The sequence below is a fragment of the Aedes albopictus genome, chromosome 2, assembly GCF_035046485.1.
Source record: "Aedes albopictus strain Foshan chromosome 2, AalbF5, whole genome shotgun sequence".
Lineage (NCBI taxonomy): Eukaryota > Metazoa > Arthropoda > Insecta > Diptera > Culicidae > Aedes > Aedes albopictus.
In genome coordinates this window covers 143,681,749-143,694,352 of record NC_085137.1, presented here as the reverse complement: position 1 = coordinate 143,694,352, position 12,604 = coordinate 143,681,749, and positions in this window count along the sequence as shown.

Below are 12,604 nucleotides of genomic sequence, written 5' to 3'. Positions count from 1 at the left end.
TACAGCATTTTTGAACTCGGTAAACTGATGATCAATCTTGGTGTAGAATCATGCCCTGAGTTCGAAAACGCAAAGGAAAAAAATACAGCAAAACGGAAATTTATTCGACTTTCCATACAAGGGTGATGATTTGAAATAGATTTTTGTTCAATTTTTTCTAGCAAAAAAATGAACGTTGAAAAAGAGTTTTTAAATTGTTTTTTTCTTATTGAAAAAATACATTTCTTCACATATTTTTGGAAATTTTGCTAAAATTAAAGGCGATCGTCCCTTAAACCAGTCAATTTCTTGAATTTCATCTATCTGTCGCAAAACCTGCGTTCAGAAGATCGAAAGGTATTATATTTAAATAGCTTTTTATTTATGGAAAAAGATTTAAAATTAGCTGAATAAAACGCAAGATATTTGAATTTTAGATAATTCCATATTTTAAAAAGTTGTGAAACTTGATATTGAACTTAAACTCTGAACTAAAACTGTTTTCTATTTTTTTTTAAGGCACGGTTTCGAAATCAGCACTAAAAGCACTGCTTAAAAATTTTGGTCGTTGATAGAAGTTCACGAGCTTCGTTTTATTTTGTAAACTTGTGTTATTTTTACATGACATTTTTGATTGATTGACTGATTTTTCTTTATTAAAGAGACTTTCAGCCCCTGACATTTTTCTGTAATTATCATGGAAGAGGCATTCTTGCAAGAATTCATTATATGCGTTTCACAAGAGTTCTTCAAAGATTCCTCCAAGAATTCTTTAAGAATGTATCCATTTCCATGTACTGCATTAGAGTTTTCTTCAGGAATTCCATTACAAATTTTGCGTGACGTTGTTCTTTTTCAAGAGTTTAAAAAAAATCCCAAAAGATCATTATAAAAACTAGTTTACTGGTTTCTCCAGAAAATGCTTCTGAGATTCTTTCCAGATTTCTTAAGAAATTCAATAAAAGATTGCTACACAGTTAATAAATGTAACATTATATAACCTGTAACAAAAGTTCCCCGTCATATCGCACGCATTTTTACATCAGTTTTTAAATTTACAGCTTGCTGAGTATGAATTTCGCGTACAACATTCCATACAAGAAATTGTTTAATGTTAAATTCAGTAAGATGAAATAAACATTTATATGTCAAAAATTATTTTCGTCGGGTGAAATTTTCAGAAATTTTTGCTATGTACAGAAGTCTGTGCTTGTGTTTGGTCCTCCAGGAATATTATTGATTTTTCTCTAGGAGATTTCTTCGGGATTTCTCCTGGAATTTTACTAGAAATTTTTCAAGAAATTCAAGAAAGGGGATACGCTGATTGTTTCCTCTAATTCCTCTAGAGATTTCCTGAACAAATTCAAAAATTGTTCACTAATTCTTTCAGACATTATTGTTGGAATTTCTCCAAAGCTTCCTTCAGCTAGTACTACATATATTCGGGGATTCTCGTAGGCAACTATTTGAAAATGTCTCTTCAAAATTCCCAAGATATTATTCCGGAAGTTCCTCTAGAAGTTTCTCGACAAGCCTCTGGATGAAAATCTCGTTAAGACAAAGAAGAATGTCTCCTGAAACTTCTACAGATTTTTTTAAAAGCTCCTCCAGAAATTCCGTTAGATATTTATCAAGCTTTGGATTTATTCAGGCCTTTCTTCAGGATTTCCAGTTCTTTCAGGTACTCTTCAAAAGATTACTTCAACATTTTTTTTTAATTTTTTTTTCCGTGGTTCTGCGGGATTTATTTTAGAAATTTCCAAGTGATTTTTATGTATCAATCCTATTAGAAGTTGAATAAGGAATTCTTCTGAGAAATTCTTCATAGGTATTTACGGGAACTACAAGGTTTCTTTCAGAAAATCCTCCAGGAATTCTTCAGAAATTTATCGAGGAAATTCTTCAAGAATTCCATTGAGGGAAGAAAGTTATTTAGGGATGTCTTCAAATTTCTTTTTTATGCAATTTCTGGAAAAACTTCTCAACATCCGCGGAAGAATTTCTAAACAACTTCTGCAGGAGTCACTGAAGGAAACCTACGAGGTTTTTTCTGATAGAACCACAGAAGCAATTTCCTAAAAAAAACCTTGTAAGAATTTCATGAGTAATTCCTAAACGAACTTCTGCAGAGATTCTTGAAGGAATCCTTGGAATAATTTCCGAAGAATTCTCTGTATTATTTAAAGAAAAATAAAGGAATATCTGTAACACGATTGCAAAAATTCCGAAGCTCCCAACGAACGTGAGTTTTTGTTTTTGTCTTTTCACCACACCGCTTCTGACGTTAAAGCCCCTGTCCTTCACGGAGGCAATTGAAAAGAGAATAAAAATTCTCTCGTCGCTCACACTGGGGAGACGGCGAGGTTCAAAAGCAACATTTTTCCTGTGACCGGCACTCAAACGACAAAAATTCACCACGCTTGCTTATGGGTGGGTCGCATTCATGCGGCCGGTGTTGACATGAAGCATCCATCAGCGCAGAGCGTGTGTTGATGATGGTGCAGTCATTTACCTCCACAAAGTAGTTGAATTTTTCTGCGTTCACTTTCAAGTATCTCACAGCGGAGCTGAAAATGAGTGTCAAAAGCATTCAGTTCAGCAGAAATTCATTCAATTGAATGAGATTTTTTCAACCCTGATCTGTAAAACTCATAAAAAACTTTTAATTTTCTTTGCTGAAATATCTGAAAAAATCTTTTATGATGTGAAGCAATCTCTGGATATATTTTTTAAGCTATCCCTGACGAAATTTCAAAAGAAATTTTAATATAAATTTTTGATTGAATCCATAAAGAAATTTCTATGAAAATCCCCAGTGAAATCTATATATTTTTGAATGAATCTCAGTAGGAATAACTGTCAAAAAATTTGTCAACTCGTAAGTCAAGTGAAATTTTGCTTAAATATTCAATTTTCGGCGCTACAGTCAATTGGCATAGGTAAATAGGAATATCTGTACCCCGCGTAACAAAAATCAACTTTTGGTCTGTCTCAAGAGCAAACTTATGTGTCTCTGACAGATTTTGGGCCGCTGAATCCGAATCCGGTCTCAGATTTGCTCCAGCACGTCACAATTTTGAGCTATACGCCAATTTATAGGGAAAAATATGTGATTTTGGGCTTTTTTTGACTGCCAGCCATCAAGCATGGAAATATTTTTTTAAGCAGTCACAAGGTAAATTGGTCAATTAACTTCTAAGTTAACGACTCATGCAAAATATTTTATTTTACCAAATCAAATTTGATAGATTTAAGCATTTTAGGTTAGTAAGTAAACTTGCATGCAACTTTTGGAGGGTGACTTGTATGGGAAATATCGTACCTTACATTAATCGCTTAAAACTATCAAATTTTATCTGGTAAAACGAAATATTTTGCATGAGTCGTTAGTTTAGATTTTAATTGACCAATTTACCTTTTGGTTGTTTAAAACAAATATTTCTATGCTTAATGACTGGCAGTCAAAAACGCCCAAAATCGCATATTTTGCCCTATAAATTGAGGTATAGCTCAAAATTCTGACGTGCTGGAGCAAATCTGAGCCCGGATTCGGATTCAGCGGCCCAAAATCTGTCCGAGACACATACAGTATCGGACAATAAAAATGTACCAAAGCCGTTTTCCCATATAAACTAGTCAACTTTAGATTGTCATACCTTAGTTATTTCCTAACCGATTGTTTTCATTTTTCCGTAACGAACTACAAAACATTTCAATTTTCAAAAACTATTCAAAAAGTTGTGTGATAACTATTGATGCAATAATTACAGACGGTTGAATTTTGACAATAAAAATGCACCAAGACCGAAAATCTTGTAACAAAAAATCCTAAAGCTAAATTATGTTGGTCTCTTCAGCAAATTTATTCGTCATCACATAGGGAACATATTTATTGAAGACACCATGAAATGACGTAACCATTTTTTGCTATAACATTTTATGTCTTGGTGCATTTTTTTTGTCAAAATTCAACATATCTGTAACTTTTGTATCAATAGTTATTACCGAACTTTTTCAATAGTTAATGTTCGAGCGTGGAGCTCAAATTGCCGGCCACCGGAGGTTTTACTTGTCCGCTGTAGCAACAGCGGTGCGCCAAATCACGGGAACAAGAAATATTACCAGGGAGACACCACATGTATCACCGTTCTGCACTGCACACATGTGGGCTTCACGAGTCCACACTAAAATCGTGACGATACGATCACTGCGATCAAAGCATGCACGCACGACCGACGAATGTTTGACCGTTTTATTGCCACCGTTGGCCACTGCAGATACGGTTACGGTTTCGGAAGGGGAAAAAACTCGATTCTATTTGCTCCACACAGCACTTGTCTTTATTCGCGGGAAAGAACGATCGAGAGAAACACGGGATAGCTACCGTTTGCTTTGGAGGTCTATATTGTTCTGTTGGGTTGGGTGTTTTACAATTTCAATTCTTCGTCTGTGCTTATGGGATGGGTTGGTTCATTAGGTACAGTGTGGTGTGTTATTGTGGTGACGGGTACAAATTCAGTAATGTGTTGTTTAAATTTAGGGTTCCTTAATTCTAGATGATATTAACAAATTCAAACTATTTACAAATATGTACATTTATCAGCGTACTGATCAGTTAATAATAATTGACATGTTTTGCAGTTCGTCACAGAAAATATAAAACAATCGGTTGAGAAATAACTGTGATATGGCAATCTAAAGATGACTAGTTTGTATGAGAAAACGGCTTTGGTGCATTTTTATGGTCCGATACTGTAAGTTTGCTCTTGAGACAAAAAAAAATGTTGCGCTGTGTAATTATTGGCTATTTTCCGTCTAATATGACGGGAATTAGCGCAAATTACGAAGTAGATTTCTACTTTGCATCAATGTCAACAGAGCAATTGATTTTAAACCATACTTTTCAAAAACAGTTCATCGCTTCAGCCCTGAAGCCAAGTGTAAGGCACAGAGCTAAAGAAAAATCTAGTTTTCCACAAATTCCTATTCCAGCAGTAGCAACATCAAGAGTGCCAATTTTCCAACTGTTTTCATCCCTATTCCAGTCACACACTCGCTTTCGTTCCGTTGTTGTGTTGTTCAAGAATCACTTAAAACTTTGCTACACTTGACACTTGAGTTGAGCTTACCCTTTCAAAATTGTACCAGCGACGCTGCTGCTAGTTGGCTAGTAGGCAGCTGTTGTGTTCATTCACTACTCGGTTCAACTCAGTGCAAATCCAACCGACGACGACGACGACCTGCAGCTAGTTTGCTACTCATTAGTGTAATGAGACGCAGGGTATGTCATTATTCTTTCTAGCCGTCTCGTTCTCTCCTCCTCTCCCCCTTTCTACGAATCAGGACTCAACTTCCCTTACTAAACGATAACGAGCGCAACCCGGGCAGTAATAGTAGCAAGCAACCAGCAAAAAGGAAATAAGTCATCAGCGCGAACAAAAGTACACATTCGCGTTTTTCCTCCCCACGTCGTGAGATCCACGGTAATAGAGATGTAAATAGCTTGTACCCAATTATGTAGAGAGAAGATTGCGCTGCTTGCTGTGCCGCGAGACAAACTAGGTTAGATGGAGATTTATTTTGCCTTCCGTCTCGAAGAGAAATGGGAAAAAGTTTTGTAAATAGAGCATACTTTAGTCTGGAACTGAAACAATTCTTCAAAAAAACTGTAGAAAATTCGAACATCGAAGACATGTGTAAATTTGCTGTAGATTAGTAGGAAAACTTATGCATGAATTATGTATGACAAAAATAAACAATGCAAAAAATGAACGAACATATCTAATCAAAAGTTTTCTATTTCAGTTGATTGATTCATCAGTTGCAATTCTATTTGAACATAGGAGTTACGTTGATACGCTTGAAACTGTAAAATGAGGCAGAACATTCTCAAATAACACTTAAAACAAAGACAAATGTACAAAACAATAATTAACCATTAAATAATAGTAAAAACAGATAAGCACATAGCAAATGATCATGAATAAGAGCATATCTAATTTTGATGATAATGATGACGAAACAGAACGAATTGTCACAAGCATAAGTGACGCATGGAGAAACCTACACAGAACAAGCTTTTCCACCTTACGAGGGCGTGCTTTTTTCTACACAATACAATCTATCAAATGACAACAAAAACACACTGAATGCTTATTTTCTAACAAAACAAAAACTTGAACCTACTAAATACTCTGCTGGTAGTTGGCAAATGTTGCTCACGAAGAATATACAACAATAATGCTTGTGGTATCGAGTAGATAAGCGAGAAAGACTATGTATCACCTATGAATGGTGTGCTACCGAACTAGTAGCAGTCATTCGATTATAGTAGGAGGAATGTTATTGATATAGTTATGTACTGGAAAGTTCAGAACGGTGTACGATAGAAAAAAATGGCGAAAATGAAAACCACATGGATAGGTTTGAGGTGACAAATTTTGTGATGGTTCAGTTGGTCGGAGTCAACTAACTGGAATGCAAGGCGTATGAACGAAACAATAAACAGAAAATTATTTTAAATAACTGAAACTGTTGAGTCGTTGTTATTTATTCTGTCCGAAATTCTAACAGTTAATTGTGTTACAATTGCTTAGTAATAAGTACTGCATTGTTTTTTTTTTTATTCTCAGCGAAATAAACTATCGAAATTCATCAAAATACCTTTTAAAATTTAGCCATAGTATGGATGCCATAAGAATACCGTCCATGATGCTTGGTATGACCTAATTACATAAGAACAAACATATGAAAAGAGCAGAAACATCGTAAGATAATGTAGACTGAAATTGATCCATGAACGTTGAGATCACTGAGCTCGTGCCCAATCCACACGGTTATCGACATTACGACACTTGAGAATATCGTGTTGCTCAATGCGTATGAAAACCAAGCTTTGAGTCGATTCTGCGCCATAAATCGACCTTATGAAATTCATCCTAATCGTTATGAATTGTTCATAAAGCGACCTTATGAAATTCATCCTAATCGTTATGAATTGTTTAAAGAACATTTCATAAGTTAGACCTTTTGATAATCTTAGGTTTATTTGGCTGAGTGTGTGTTTGTACAGAGTCTATGAATCGTTTTTCTCATTTAGGTACTATTGCTGTAGCATCTTTTCTACTTCATTAGAAATAAAACGAAGAACACGTGATGCTGTTGTTCCTAATTAATCTATCCGGAGTACATTGGCATCATCCTGGTCGTCGTCAAATTATACGGTTTTGTTAGAACATGTGCTCAGAGGAGGGTAAGTTGTCAATCACATTCAAAAAAGCTAATCTGATTACACAGCGTAACAAAAATTTACTTTTTGTCTGTCTCAAGAGCAAACTTATGTGTCTCTGAAGGATTTTGGGCCGCTGAATCCGAATCCGGGCTCAGATTTGCTCAAACACGTCACAATTTTGAGCTATACCTCAGTTTATAGGGCAAAATATGCGATTTTGGGCTTTTTTGACAGCAAGTCATTAAGCAAGGAAATATTTTTTTTAAGCAATCAAAAGGTTTATTGATCAATTATCATCTAAATTAACGACTCATGCAAAATATTTCGTTTTACCTAATCAAATTTCATAGTTTAAAGCGATTTATGTTAGGTACGATATTTCCCATACAAGTCACCCTCCAAAAGTTGCATGCAAGTTTTCATACTAACTTAAAATGCTAAAATCTATCAAATTTGATTAGGTTAAACGAAATATTTTGCATGAGTCGTTAATTTAGATGTTAATTGACCAATAATCCTTTTGATTGCTTAAAAAAATATTTCCTTGCTTAATGGCTTGCTGTCAAAAAAGCCCAAAATCGCATATTTTGCCCTATAAATTGAGGTATAGCTCAAAATTGTGACGTACTGGCGCAAATCTGAGCCCGGATTCGGATTCAGTAGCCCAAAATCTGTCAGAGACACATAAGTTTGCTCTTGAGACAAAAAAATGTTGCGCTGTGTTATCAAAACTGTTTGGCCTGTAGTACACAGAGTCAAATATTTGCCAAGGAAAGAACTCAAGAAACAACACGGTAAAAAATCTGCACTCTGATATGACCTGATTGGCACTTGAATTCGCACTACTGTCTAATCAGTTTGTTATCAATCAAATATCATTCGAAAAAGAACATTTAAATGGAAATTCACTTCTATTCGTTGTTGACAATGTTTTGATTACAAAACTAGAACTAAAAAAAAAGTGTTTACCACACCCAGATTCGATACGAGGACCTTGAGATTTACGATCATCTGTTTTCCCACTACACTACTTCACATCTGTTAGAGAACTGCATATCGAAGAGAAACAGTTTCTACCGCCTGTCATCTATATTTACTTTCATGCCCAAAACAGTCATTACCAAACCAATAGCTTTTCACTTTGGATCGTACTGCTTTATACAGTAGTGCAAATCTAAGTGATTTTCTGTTAATTTCTCCGGTGGGTTTGTTTTGGTTCTGAAATCAACACTGACAGCATTGTGATTTCAAAGGAAAAACATTTCTGATCATGTTGATTGGGATGTTGAATAGTTAATGGATTTTTCCCTTACATCGAGCGTGCAGAATTCTTACCGTGTTAACATCAGTTTGATACTAATGAAAATTCGATCGAGTCAAACAAGATGTTTGAGCATTGGTTTCTCTTTGGATAAATATATAACCCTGTGTACTAACAGATTTAGTGTTTTTATCTAATTCTCGTCTAATTAAGCACCGATCAACCATGATTGAGTTTATTCTTGAACCTCGCCCAATGTCTCATAGACAATTGGATTTCAATTACTAATTATTTGATTAGCTTCCATATCATGTAAAAAATATACTACATTTCAGGACGCGCGCGCTCAAGTAACCAAAACTGCACTGCACTAGCGCTGTATACGATAAGCGAGGTTTTTTGGTAGAGTTGTACTTTTTACAACAGCGCGCGTCCTGAAGGTTTAAAATAATAAGATTGAATGATTGTTCCTCAAATTCCAAGAGAATGAATTTGTGAAAAAAATCCACTTGTTTTGGTGGGATTCGAACCCATGATTCCCTATCGCTAGTCCGGCGCTTTAACCAGCTAAGCCACAGAACATGTTACGATAACAAGTGGTAATTTTTTAAAGTTTTTCACATATTTATCTCTTAATTCGTCACATACTAAAGCCTGTATCTGCAATAATCGGGAAACAGAAGTACGGCTGTAGCTCTGTAATGATTCGTTAAAATGGACCAAATAATTGACTGAGAATTCTTTGGTGTATGTTTATTATTTGTGCCAAATTTCATAAAAATCGGTGTAATACTTTTAACTGTGGATGAAAAACAAACAGACGTGGTATTAAGAATTTTGTACAATCATGACCAATTTTCATTCGCATAGTAGATGGTTCTTTTACGCTACAGTTCAAAGTTCTGTGATGATAATTTTCAAATTGCGTTAGCAGTTATGATACTTACGCACTTCGAAAAAAATCGTGTAATATTGTGTCATTCAACGCCGACATATAGCAGCGAGCAAAATGACACAAAAATAAGTTAGACTTTATTTTTACACGAGGCAAAAACTATGCAGCGCAGTAATTTTACAGCACCGTTTTTCTCGTCGACATAACCTCAAACTTGAACCCGATATTTTTTACTCCCAATCCATACAAACATTTCACCCGCACGGGATTCCCATCCCACCCAGTTTCTTAGTTTACCGGCAGAATCAAAAAACACTTTGTTTTACTTAAATTCATAGCAATTTATTTATCATATTCACTGTACTGTTTTTGCGTAAAGGCCAGCTGGAACATGGACTTTTCGACTGCAGGAAATCAGGGTACAGCGTCTAGCACTTGATGTTCTTCCAATTCGATCGATTCCTTTGCTACTGGTTGTTTTTCACAATATAGGATAACATTCAATGTTCACCAGAAACTTAAACGCACAATAATTGGTACAAACTAAACTCCAAAATCAATGTAAACAAATAGACACACCATTTGCGAGCCACACAAGCTGATAAACTAGTTTGACGTTTCGTCAGCGCATGCACCGTGTTTGTGTCGTGGATCGTGTAAATTTGAGTTTCATATCACAGAATATTGAACGTCAATACTTTTAAATGAGCGCATTCTTCTCATAATGACACAATATTCATTTGACCATGTACGTTGTAACGATCGCATCAAAAGTAACTCAAAATTCAGTCAATTTTTAGTTTATGGCATGGTAGATTACGTCTGTTCTTCATTGAAGTCGCCCTTAAAATTGAGATTTTTTTGGTGTGAGACACTTTCTTGTAAAATTTCATCAACTTTTATCAATTGGTATGGAAGTTACTGATGTTGGTAGGGGTGAGTGTTTGTGAAAATTTTTCGTGCTTTTCATGTGCGATGTTTGCCTACTCATAACTATTGAATTTCTCTGCCAATTTTCATGAAATTTTCACAGAAGGTAGTCTATTATGTAGGTAGGTAGGTAGGCATAATATACGCCTGCAAAATTTGATGATTATTGGTATAGTACTTTCAAAAGTACAGTCGAAACAATAAAGGGTGATGACTAATTGCTGTCTGAGGGCCTAAAATCACGTTTAGTCCCAATACATGTTTCGACTATAAAATTGTTGATAGGGTATCGATATTTTTGAAATTTTGCCTGTGCAACAAATGTAGATTGAGATGTTTGTATTCAAAATTTCAGCCATTTTCTTTGCCAAATTCAAAAGTTACAGTGCTGACAAGCAAAACTAGGGGCTGTACAAAATCAAATCGCGCACGTTCTACTCTTTTATTGCTACATTAACCGTTATGTGTCCGACAAATTTTTTGCTTTTTTCTACACCGTGCTTTTCAAATGGGCGCTGGGTACCCGGGTACCCAGTAGGCCACATAAGGGTTAAAAAGTACTGCACCGATTCACATTAAATTTTGTAGGTGTAATCAACACATCTTAAGATGTTATTCGACCAAATTTGAGTTATTCTAATGTATCCGTTGCACAGTAACAGCTGTGTTTCTGTATCCCGATTATTGCGGATACAGGCTTTAAGTCTTCGAAATTTGATTTTTTTCGTCTATTTCAGACATACCAGGATATAGCTAGAAAAGGGCAATAAAATTATCTGCCATTAAGAATTACTCCAGAGATTTCCTCAGATATTTATTTTAAATTTCTCCACGAATCATTCTTTGTCATTTCTCCAGAAATCGCTGTTGAAAATTCTAAAAAGTAGGAGTTCCTGCAAGGACTTCTCCGAGAATAAATTCATTTTAGGATTTATTCAGACCTCCAGGAATTCTCTCAGACATTTCAGTGGTGAATTTTCAAGAGTTTTTTCAGAGTGCTCAAGGATGTTTTCAAGAAATAATTCTAGGAGTATCTCGAGAAGATTCTTCAGTTCTCTCAGGTATTCAGAGGATCCATCAAAACATGCCTTCACTTCAGAAATTCTCTAAAACACTCATTCTCAAGACATCTTATGAAATATCCAGGAATTTCTCCAGAAAAAACTTCAGAAATTGCTTCATGAATGTAAATACAGGAATCCATCCTGAAATTTTTCAAGAATTTCTTCAAGGAATCTCAACATTTTTCATTTATTTAGTTCAAGATCAAATTCATCATGTTAACTTCTGTTTCTTTGAATTCCACTTAAAATTTGCATACTTGGACAGATACGTATTTCGACCTCAACTGTAAGGTCGTCTTCAGTGTTTTACTTACAGATATTCCCCTAACAAGCTCAGGTTCATCATTATCAAATTCATGATAACACTGAATCAACAATTTGCCGCCATAATACCGTCAAGGCACCATTCACCGTGGATCTAAGAGGATTCGGGGCAAATAAGGGCTGTCATTTGACACCAGTCTTATAAACATTGTTGGTGCCGCTTTTAATTGCCTTCATTATAGGTTAAAATTAAAGCAATATCCACAGAAGTAGAAAATTTTTCACAAAATTTGGTGATATAGTACAATTAGTAAAGGGTAGTAGGGTCGCCTAATTCCGTGGTAGTAGGGACCCATTCACCGTGTATGAGAAATTTTATTCTACTTTGTTTAAAAATGATCAAAACAACCCAGGCAAGGGAATTTTCTTCGTTTAAATTCATTGCAAGTAATAACTTGCAAGATTTAATTAGACAAACGAATGTTCAAAACTCTAGATATATGGGGCAATATGGGACACGGTGAATGGAGACCATTGATTTTTAGGGTACCCATTTACCGTGCCTTTTTGTTTCACTTAAAAAGTACGAGTAATCGTACATTCTTGTTAAACTTACTTCGGTAATGCAAAATACATACCTGATATGTGAATTCAATTGCTTCTTGGTGGAATAAAAACGTTACTACATTTAGTTTATCGCTTAAATCACCTTAGCGCAGTTTTCGTTTTTTCACTATGGATGCAGTGAACGAGCAGAAATCCGCTTCATGTAAACACACTTTAGTGTCAAAATGATACTTTTAAATGTTTCTAATGAGCGTTTTGACATGGTAACAATACATTAGTGTTGTATTGGTGAAATTGAAGGGAAGTTGTCATATCATTCAATCATAATATGGAAATAATGAAAAAATATTCGAAGACACACGGTGAATGGAGCCCCCACGGTGAATGGCGCCTTGACGGTACTCGATTTGCAG